A 12,304-nucleotide genomic window follows, 5' to 3' on the forward strand; every position below is an offset into this window, starting at 1 on the left:
GGGGCGATGGTGTGGGGCGAAAGTCTCAAGAGACGTACCCCCCGCAATTTGGGGCGTACGCCCGGACGTTCGGGGCGTGTTTTTTTTAATAAGGAGTAAGCCCCGGAGACCTTTTTCAAATTAAAATAAAATTTGTTGAATTAGTTCTTCATATAATACCCAAATTCTCAAAAATCATTTTGGTTATTACTCAAAAGATTTAAAAAGGAACTCAAAAGTATTAAATTTAAAAGTAAAGACCTTTTTTTATTGATTTAATCCCTAATTCATGATTTTTTTAATTTTTTATCTTGTCCGCTAGTCTGCTAATATCTCCCAAAAGCAACGAATATTTAATTTTATTTACAAATACAAAGAGAACTACATTTTTTCTTTATAACAGCAAATTCAAAGTTCAAATTGCAGGTTAATCATCCTTTTTGTTACTCCATATAGAAAACTTTATTCTTTTAGACTCAAATTACTTGTGCTTGTAAGTAACATATAATAGATTGTTTTGATTAGTTTTTTGTGGGGATGGAGAACACATATATATAGTATTCTTCAATTTTTATGTAATTTTACCTGTTTATAAATATTAACTGTCATTATATTATTTTATAAAATATTAAAAATTAAATACCTATGGGGCTTACACCCCACGCCTCGGAGCTTACGCCCCGCTGAGGCATATGCAAAATGCCACGCCTTACGCCTTACGCCTTTTAAAACACTGTAAATAACTACTTTTTTTTTACAGCTTTACACCATGAAATTGATTATGATATACTAGCCACCCTAAAGAAGACCTATGTTGATCGAATTTCTATACAACTTCTATAAATTACTACTTTCATTCGACAACAGTTTCTTGATATGTATGCGGCTATAAAAGTAAAAAGGTTACAATTTCTTAAAGACGAAGGAGAAACTTCTAGATGTGAAGTATTTGCAATCATAGCCGATGTTGCTCATATTCAAATGTAATCTATATGTTGTTAAAATATAAAAAAGCAAGAAAATTATCACGTTGAATATTTGGTGCGACAATCCTATTTTATGTAACTAATATTAGTTGTTCATATGATATAATCCTCTTACCTTTAACAATTAACTTGGAGCTTGTATTTTCATCCCTTAAATTTAGTGTAAAACATTTCACACATTCTAATACTATTCATACCATTTTAAAAGATCTATACTTATTAGGTGAAAATCAAATAGGAAGATCCTACCCTCAAGATAAATTTATAATAATATCTTTTAAACTCTCAGTGAAGATAAATTTGTCCTTGAATCAAAAAACTCTCTATTACATAATTTTGAATAATTTATTACATTTAGAAGTGAGCTGGGTAAATTAGAAGTGAAGTAGTAGTACTTTCATGCTTGAGACACTCAATTTAAATATCTTGTAATAATTAAAATTATTTACGAGCAAATTAAGAGACTATCATTACAATCTCGTCATTATATTGAATTAAAAGAAAAACTGAATTAAGTTTCTCAAGTCTATAACTCATGTTGAAGTATTATAATCGCCCATATAAGTTTGTCATTCCTTTAAGGTGCCCATATGATTATCTTTTTTTTGTTGTTCACATAAATATGAGAAGGTTGTCTTTGATAATGCATAAAAAAGTTTCAATTTCCTTTTTTTCTTCGTATGATCTCACCATTGACAAACAATTATAATGCTAATGTTAGTGGCAATACGACCTGTTGAAGTTAAATATGAGATTTGCATCAGTTTCCTCTTTCCAGAACTATACCAAATTAACTGAACATCAGTCTTGAAAGGTGGTTGTTTGACACTTTGAAGTACTTTCACTTTTAATAATTGAAGTATCACTAATGTCATAGAAGAAATAGTTTTGATGGACTGATGGAGTTGTCTGCCTGTGTACTTCTGAGGGAGTAGTAATTATTGATCCAACAACTTATTTGAGTAGGAAACCTAAGGGAGCAGTAATTATTGATCAATCTCACTACTGAGGATGGATTATATGTTTGCTCCTTTCTTTTTTCTTTTAAAAAAGTTCCCTATAAATTCTTTTAGAAATTTGTTTGTTGATTTATTTAATTAAAAATTTTAAAGATGCATGGAGTGTCCCCTTTATTAAAGGTTACCTATGAGTTATGGTATTTCTGGTGGATGACACGATATACAAGATACAAGCAATTAGGGAATTCGTTTGGTTTTGTTCTTCCTTGTATAGTTCTATTGATTTTTAGAAGCTTTTCCCCCGAATTATAAATGTGTGATATTTTTTTAATTTTTTTAATCAAAATTAAGGATGTCATCTTGACAGAAATACATTTTTTACCGTGCAAGCCAACAACGTTTTTTTACCAAATACATAGATAGACTCTCAAACTTCGCATGAAATGTCAATTTGCTAGACCAATTAAAACTTCATCTTGAACAGAAATGTATCTTGTGAACATAAGAAGTAAACAAATATAGTAAAGACATATGTCATTAGAAAACACATGTCATCTAAAAAAGGAAGGAAAAAATAAAATAAAATAGGTGCTTTTACTTTCTTCCCAAAAAATAAACTACTTTTTCCCCCGTTTTGCCCACCATTAATTTCATCGGCCGTCATGCAGGGGCGGATCTATGTACATGGTTCGTGGTAGTACGCCACCCGCAAGTTTCGACAAAAACTCTATATATATAAGAAATAGTATATATATTTAAAGTGTCACCCACAGAATAAAAGTGGTCAAGATACCAGTGGCAATGGTCCATCTTTTCCTTCTGCGGGTTGTGAGTTCGAATCCAACCACACTTTCTATTTTAAATGTTTGACTTTTAACTACTACTACTACTACTACTAATAATAATAATAATAATAATAATAATAATAATAATAATAATAAAAAGTTTTACAATTAAAATAATATTCCTAGAAAGCTAAAAGCCTTCCGCCACTTTCCCCTTTTCCAAAATTAGTCTCCAGCAAAAAGAATCCCAATTCCCAAGCCCCCAACCCCGTCTCCAATCCCAATTCCTAAGTCCCCAACCCCCACTTTGCTCGTCCAATCCGTTGGCTTTCGGTTCTCACGCTCACCTCTTCAGTTCTTCTCTTTTGCTGCTTCAAAGCACGCTTGTTCATTGGTCACTACTCTACAGCCACCATTGTAAAGCTTCCTCAGACCTCACTTCCTCTTGTTTATTTCTTAACCCTATGTGGGTTGTGGCTATTTTTTTTCCATTAAATATATGTTTTTGCTCTGCTTTTTTTTGTATTTAGTTGGATTTTAATGTTCTTGCAAAACTTTATTATCACTTTTGATTTATTTGTTATGTATTTCTTTGGTTTTATTGAAAATTCTATGACACTTAAATGGTTTCATTGAAGAAAGATGCAGCATATTGCTTATGTTATTATTGTTCAAAAATAAATTTATTCATGAAAGTTTAGGCGAATTTTATACAAAGAATGGTTTTAGGGCTTGGAATAAGGGTCTTGAAAGATTTCATTTATATGTTGGTGATGTTAATAATGTCCATGATAAATGTTTCAAGAAATTGCTAGACTTATCAAATCATCATCAATCAATTCAAGTTATTTTTTATAAGCACTTCGATAAGTTGAAAAGTGAGTATCGGATGCATTTAGAAGCATCAATTGATATGGCAAGACTTTTATTGTTGTATGGATTGCCTTTTAGGGGTCATAATGAAAGTGAAACTTCAATTAATCAAGGCCTCTTTCTAGGATTCTTACGATGGCATGGGGACAAGCATCCGGGTGTGGAAAAAATTATATTAGAAAATGCTCCACAAAATGATACTTTGACTTGCCCTATGATCCAAAAGGATATTATCAATGTTTGTGCAAAAAATAAATAAAGGCTATAATTGGAGACTTGAATGGATATTACTTTGGTATATTAGTTGTAGCTATTGCTAAAAAGGATTTGGATGTTGAAGACTTCTTTTGTCATGTTACTAACGTGTTGAATGTCATTTGAGGATCTTTTAAGCGCGGAGATTTGTATCAACGTCTTCAAGCTGAAAAGTTCGAGCAATTACTTGAGTCCGCTGAGGTTCATACTGGGCGAGGACTAAATCAAGAATGCGGGCTTCAAAGACCAGGTGACACTCGTTGAGGATCACATATCAAAACATTAGATAACTTTATTGTTATTTTCTCATCTATTGTTCATACGCTTGAAGTGATTAAATATGAAGGTTCTACCTCAAATGAGATAAATCAAGCAAAATATCTTTTGAGTGAGATAACAACATTCAAATTTGTTTTTATGCTTCACTTGATGTTGAAAGTTTTGGCAATGTCAAATGAGTAGATCCTACAAAAGAGGGATCAAGATATTGTTAATGCCGTGGAGTTTCTTAATATTACAGAGAAAAGATTGCAAGATGTGAGAGAAAGTGGATGGGAATCTTTACTAGATGATATTTCCTCATTTTGTGTTATGCACGATATTTTGATTCCCAAGATGGATGAATCTTATTTTCCTGGAAAGTCGAAGCGCAAGTCTTCCGGTGTTTGTTATTCACACTGCTTGCATGTTGAAATCTTTTATGTTGTAATTGATGTACAACTTCAAGAGCTTAATGACCATTTTGATGTAGTGAGTAGCGATTTGCTTCTCGGGATGGCTAGCTTGAATCCAGCCAATTGTTTTGCTAATTTTGATAAAGGTAGAATAATGACTTTAGCAAAATGTTACCCAAATGAGTTTACTGAAGTATAGATTCGAGACTTGAGTTATCAACTTGATACTTTTATAATTCATATGCGAGCTGGTAATCCCAAGTTCTCCAACTTACAAAAAATTAGTAATTTGGCAAAAGGATTGGTTGAGGCAAATCTTGTGGAGACTTATTCATATGTTTATTTACTTGTAAAGTTGACTCTGATTTTACATGTTGCTATCGCAACTGTGGAGAGAGCATTCTCATCCGTGAAGCAGATAAAGAATGAAGAACGAAATAGCATATGTGACCAATATTTAAATAATTACTTAGTTTGTTACATCGAGTGTGATATATTCACAAATGTAAGTAATGATGTCATTATGGATCGTTTTCAAAATATGAAAACTCGTCGAGGACAATTGTAAATAGATGATGTATATTTATAATATTAATATTATTATTGAAAGTTTTATGGTTGCGTTAATTAGTTATAGTTATTATACTATTTTCGTTTGATCGTTTGTCTAAATAAATAAAAAAGATGAATAACCCGAACCGACGCCCAAGTTGATCAAATCGATTAGCTTGGCACCCGCAACCTCCAAATTCTGAATCCGCCTCTACCGCCATGTAAAATTATTTCATATTTTCTTACTCACTCAGTTGTCAAAACCAAGCAAGCATCACAAATATATTAGTATCATCAACAGACAAAGAACCTCAAAGAATGATAATACAACTGCCAACCACTTGTAAATCTTAATATTTATTTGTTTAGAAGTTTCTCCAAAATTTTTATAATGATCTAGTCATTTCTATTATCAGTTATAGTTACTTTTATTTTTCGTATTTTTGACTTTATATGTAGCGTTTTTCTTTTAACATGATTCAGTTTTGGACATTTCAGTACTAAACAAGAAATTGGGAGGGGAAGGAGAAGGAGAAGGTTACAAAGTCCTTGATAGTTATCTCTAAATAAACGAACTGTTAGGAGTCTTTTAGTGTTTAGCTTCCTAATGTTATTAAAGTTCTTTGTCTGTCGAGTTCTTCACGTCATTAGAATTTGTTAGACTCTAGAAAACATAGTTTTAGCTTTAAACGTCGGTTATGTAAGGCTATATATAGCCATATTTGTTTCAATAAAATCATCGAGTTTCTCCTTCATATTTCTTCTCTCTGCATAAGTTTTCTTTGATTTTCAATATTTGGTATCAGAGTCCTATCATGGCGTTAGAAGTCACAGTCTTCTAAGTATTTGGCAACCCAAATATGACAACAGAGAGTTCCTTTGTCCAACCGGCAGTACCGAAATTTGATGGGTACTATGATCATTGGGCGATGCTTATGGAGAATTTCCTGTGATCAAAGGAATACTAGGGCCTCGTGGAGGATGGAATTCCTGCAGCAGCAGAAGGTATGACTGATGCACAGAAGAAGAACATTGATGATCAAAGATTGAAAGACTTGAAAGCAAATAACTTTCTGTTTCAAGCATTAGATCGTTCAGTCTTAGAAACAATTCTGAAAAAGGAGACCGCAAAGGATATATGGGATCATATGAAGCAACAATATCAGGGTAATACACGAGTTAAGAGAGCACAATTGCAAGGTCTTCGCAAAGAGTTTGAAATTCTGCACATGAAAGCTGGGGAAACCGTGAATGAGTTTTTTGCTCGAACTCTCACCGTTGCTAACAAGTTAATAGCAAATGGTAAAGACAAAGGAGATGCAGGGGTCGTGGAAAAGATCTTGAGATCCATGACTACCAAGTTCAATTATGTTGTATGTTCCATTGAGGAATCTAAGGATACAAGCACGATAACTATTGATGAGTTGCAAAGAAGTATGCTTGTGCATGAACAACGCATGAGCTCTCCAGTTGCGGATGAACAAGCCTTAAAGATTGCTCATGGAGAACAATCTGGTGGAAGGGGTCGAGGTCGTGGAAGGGGAAGAGGCAGATTTGACAAAGCTACAGTAGAGTGTTACAACTGTCACAAGCTTGGACATTTTCAATGGGAATGTCCATGTTGCGGCCAAACGCACACGCAAGTATACGCGGTCGTCAAGTAATAAAATGACTAAAAGTCGGATGTCGAGCCCACGAGGACTTATGATTAACTATTAACTAAATTAGACTATCCTAATTATCTAAACAAGAATTAAACCTAAAAATATTTGATTCTAAACTAATTAAATAAAAAAAATATAAATAATGAACTTTGAACGGAGAAAGAGCAGATTTTTATGATATCAATATAATGAAAACAATCTAGGGTTATGGGCTATCTAACAATCCTATTGTATTCTTTAATTGAATTGACCGACTAATTTATCTAGCTTATTGGTTGACAGGGTTAATATTGCTCATAAGAATCTGTCGAGTTCTTGCTCGCCTATTCATGCTAACCTAACGCCTATATGTCTATGGAGTTAGAATCAACAAGAACGCATTTATAATTCATGTAAATCAACCAAGCAAGGCAATTAGGTATATGTCTATCCTAACCACGAATTCGTTCCCCGATGCCCGAGTTCAAGAACTTTCTCTACTCAATCATATATGCAATCTAGAATTCTCACTTTCGAGTTCAATTCTAGATTCGTAGATAGTATTCAATTGGTGATCAAACAATTAAATAATTAAGCGCAAGATTGAATAAATAAACCAATATGATAAATCAAGAAGGCAAAATCAATATCCGAATAACAATAGTCATGAAAGAACCACAACCCTAGAACGTGAAGTTTAGCTCCACATAGACATGGTAGCCAAACAACAAATCATACAAAGAAACATAAAAATTACTAAGTTTGGTGAGAGAAAGATGGAACTTGATGAATTTCGGCCTCCACGACGGCTCTGTGCTTGTGTTTTCTCTCTCAAAACGTCCTTCTCCTTTTTAAAATAGGTTTAGGTTGGCTTTTATATGAGTTGGGGGCGTCTTGGGGTCAAAATAACCGAGTCCCGGTCGAAATAGGACATGTTCACGTTTTTGAGCATCCAGGGAAGCGTGGGGCTCTGGCCTTGGCGCTCAAATATTTTAGTTGCTGTAAATTGCGCCACTGGCTGTGGCCCTCAAATTTCACTTTTTGCCCTTTTGTCCCGATTTCGCTCCAATTCGCGCCCTTTCGTCCCAAATTACATCCGAATGATCCCTACACATAGAAATACCAAAATTTAGCACAAATAATCATATTAAACATCTAAATCGTCGAGACATGAGCAAAATGTGAGGCGGTATATATCAAAATATGCATACATTAAGCCGATTATCAACACCCCACACTTAGACTCTTGCTCGTCCTCGAGCAATGGAACTATATTAGTACCCCCAAAACGTACTTAGCACTATGAAAGAGGACCTCACAATTAACTCAATCAAACACCCTACCTTTTGACTATGATCGATGTCGGCAATTAAGCATGAACACACAAATTTCACATTCTTCCCGTTTTTAAATAGCCCAAGTATACTCAATGTTTTTCAACCAACTCAATCAACTCAAGCAACCTCTCCACAACCACCTTACCTCAAGAGACAATTCGTTACCACTAAGCATCCTCAACTCACGCACTCACCCAACACAAGAAAGTATACAATATCACCAATCCGTCATGAGATCAAGTGCCCTCACCACAAGCAAAAGAGTGAATATCAAAGTAGTCCACAAATTTAAATATGTCATTGAACATAAATTAAGGATATCACATAATTGAACAACATTCACTCACTCTCATAAAGAATTTATATGCATCCCGTGGTCGTACCATAAGCTTGCCCGAAGTGTACATCTCTACTAATCTAAGCTAGCTAAATCTAGGATCAATTAGGACTTTAAGGTTGTAATGTAGGCTAAGGGATGGGTAGGATACATTTAGGAATAGTGACTAACCCTCCTAAGCACTTTAATACACTACACTCACAATTCAAGCGCAATTGCTTCGCAACCAATTCACTTGTCATACACTATAACTAACATAGCCCTCTTTTCCATCAAGCACCTCTATGGTTTCACTAGCACAAGTGAGAAGGATTAGGAGGTGTGTCTTTCTACATTATTTGAAATTTTGTTTGCTCTTTCTTGCAAAAAATTTCCTCTTTTTTTTTTTACACACTCCATACATTGAAGTTCATAAGCTAGTGACTTTTATTCACAATTTTAGTGCACCTTAAGGGCCCTTCCATGGTTTCACTCAAAAGCCACTTCCCAATCTCTCACCTTACTTCTTCTAGTGACTAAGTGCCTTAGGAGGTAAAGGTTCAACAATCTCACATTAAGAACAAAGTAGGAGTACGGTTTATAATGTGGGTGCCAAGAAAACGGTCTATAGGCTCAAAGGGGATAGCAATGAAAAATTTCTATGTGTCAGTGACAAACACCTTTATGGTCAAGCAAGAAACGCCTACGTTATCTCCTAGACTAGCACAACTTAATGATTTCGCGTTGATTAATACACAGAGTAAGTTCTAGACTATACAAGATAGCACAGAATATTAACAATCCTTACACACACATGGCACTTGACTCACTCAAGATGGTTCTGTGTGACTCTCAGGTCAAGCAAGCATATCAAGTTGAGAATTTTTTAAGCAACACTGCACTAGGTGGCATACAAGTCAATCAACTGAGAAAAAGGCGTCAAAGAGTAGGCTACTTAATTTACTTGGGCATTACAATTCAAATCATATATGCAGGAAGATAGAGCGCATGCCCTAACTTAACTTGCTAACACCAAATATGTCAACAGGTACCTCAGAGCAATCTTGGTTTTCTCCCTTTTCCTACTCCTAAAAAAAACTAAACTAAATTTTTCGGTTCGAGCTACACCCTTGGAAAAGAACCAATGTCAAAAGAAAAACCAAGGGATACTACCTAAAAAAAAAAGTAAATATTTTTGATATTTTTAATCGGACTTTAATCCCTCAAGAAAATTGTCCAACAGATCCATCATCGGGAAAAATCCAAAAATAAAATTTCATTTTTTTCTCAATTTTTTCTGTTATTTTTTTTTTTTATCTTTTTTTTAATTACTACTACTACTATACTACACCATTAATTCTACTAACTATGCTATTAAAAATAAGAAGCTAGCTAACAATAAAAAGATAAGAAACTAACAATACTAATATAATACTATAGAAAGAATAGAGAATCTTTCACCCCATACTTAAAAGAGTGCAGTGTCCTCAATGCACAAATAAAGTAAAAATAACAAGGGTGGACAAGAAACTCCCTGAAAGACCAAAGGCCGAAGCAATAGCAGCTCACGGGATACTCAGACTTCTCTCATGGATGGTCCTTTGTGCGGGTACCTCACACTAGTTCCAACCATCTGGCTCGCTTTTGCACGCTTCCAGTGACTTTTCTTCCTATGCTCATAATCCTACAAAACAAAACAACACTACAAAAATAATAAAATAAACAAAAATAAATAAAGCAGTAAAGTTGGGTTGCCTCCCAACAAGTGCCTAATTTAATGTAGCGGCACGACGTGAACCGCTTTTTGTCTCTACCTCGAACTTATGAATTGAGCCCCTAACATGGCATCCAGTCTGCGGCTATGCTCCAGTGGTGGGACTACAACGATAACCAGGCCAAGTAATAAATTTTTCACTCTACACTTCTCGACCTTTAAATGAGGAATGTAATTTTTGCTTTTGGCACAACAAATTCAAGAAAATAGGCACTCTCATCCTCACCCTTTGACCCCCTCATTGGCTCAGATGGCTCGATTACTATCTTACTATCTAAACATAATGTGGAAAAATGATTGGAATGGGGTCTAATGCGCCTTAACTCATGAATTGTACTACTATTTACATCCTCATATATACACACACTCAAATCTCCCAAAGTAATATTATCTATTCCCTCATATGACTCTAGAGCATTCCTCTCAACATTGGCATCCTCAAGAAAAACATGGTCTAATGATTGGTATTCTCGTTTTAGCTCCTCAATTTGGTCTAGAAGATTTTTTTCAGCTTCATACAACTCATCATTAAATTGTTGGCCATTACACGCATCAACCTTTTCATTCAAATTTGCATCCAAGTTATGCACAGCCAAGCCAAAATTATCAATTTTATGTGCAAGATCATCTCTCTCCTTAGACCAATCATTCACCAACGTTGTCAGAAGACAACGTCGTTTTGCATATTTCCTTAATCGAGAATATTCGTCCCAATACCAACCCTTACTCCCATATTCAAATTCAGATTTCCAAGAGTTCAGGTCATGACAAGCCCAAAATGATGATCCATATAAGTCTTCCGTCAACCAAGAGTCTTCATCAATAACCTTACCTGCATATATTTCATCCCCAGATGTCATGGTGAAAGAACTAGAAACACACTAAGAGAAAAATCAAATAGTTATAAAAATAAAATATTTACAAAAAGAGAAGGAAAAAAAAACTTGTAAAGATAAAAGTAAAAGCCTAATGTAGAAAAATAGTTAATTTCTAAGTCCCCGGCAACGGTGCCAAAAACTTGTTGCGGCCAAACGCACACGCAAGTATACGCGGTCGTCAAGTAATAAAATGACTAAAAGTCGGATGTCGAACCCATGAGGACTTGTGATTAACTATTAACTAAATTAGACTATCCTAATTATCTAAACAAGAATTAAACCTAAAAATATTTAATTCTAAACTAATTAAATAAAAAAATATAAATAATGAACTTTGAACAGAGAAAGAGCGAATTTTTATGATATCAATGTAATAAAAATAATCTATGGTTATGGGCTATCTAACAATCCTATTGTATTCTTTAATTGAATTGACCGACTAATTTATCTAGTTTATTGGTTGACAGGGTTAATATTGCTCATAAGAATCTGTCGAGTTCTTGCTCGCCTATTCGAGCTAACCTAACGCCTATATGTCTATGGAGTTAGAATCAACAAGAACGCATTTATAATTCATGTAAATCAACCAAGCAAGGCAATTAGGTATATGTCTATCCTAACCACGAATTCGTTCCCCGATGCCCGAGTTCAAGAACTTTCTCTACTCAATCCTATATGTAATCTAGAATTTCCACTTTCGAGTTCAATTCTAGATTCGTAGATAGTATTCAATTGGTGATCAAGAAATTAAATAATTAAGCACAAGATTAAATAAATAAACCAATATGATAAATCAAGAAGGCAAAATCAATATCCGAATAACAATAGTCATGAAAGAACCACAACCCTAGAACGTGAAGTTTAGCTACACATAGACATGGTAGCCAAACAACAAATCATACAAAGAAACATAAAAATTACTAAGTTTGGTGAGAGAAAGATGAAACTTGATGAATTCCGGCCTCCACGGCGGCTCTGTGCTTGTGCTTTCTCTCTCAAGACGTCCTTCTCATTTTTTAAAATAGGTTTAGGTTGGCTTTTATATGAGTTGGGGGCGTCTTGGGGTCGAAATAACCGAGTCCCGGTCGAAATAGGACATTTTCACGTTTTTGAGCGTCCAGGGCAGCGTGGGGCTCTGGCCCTGGCGCTCAAATATTTTAGCTGCTATAAATTGCGCCACAGCTAGCGCCCTACGCTGGTTGTGGCCCTCAAATTTTACTTTTTGCCTTTTTGTCCCGATTTCGCTCCAATTCGCGCCCTTTCGTCCCAAATTACATCCGAATGATCCCTACA

This window comes from Nicotiana tomentosiformis, chromosome 11 (genome assembly GCF_000390325.3).
Source record: "Nicotiana tomentosiformis chromosome 11, ASM39032v3, whole genome shotgun sequence".
NCBI lineage: Eukaryota > Viridiplantae > Streptophyta > Magnoliopsida > Solanales > Solanaceae > Nicotiana > Nicotiana tomentosiformis.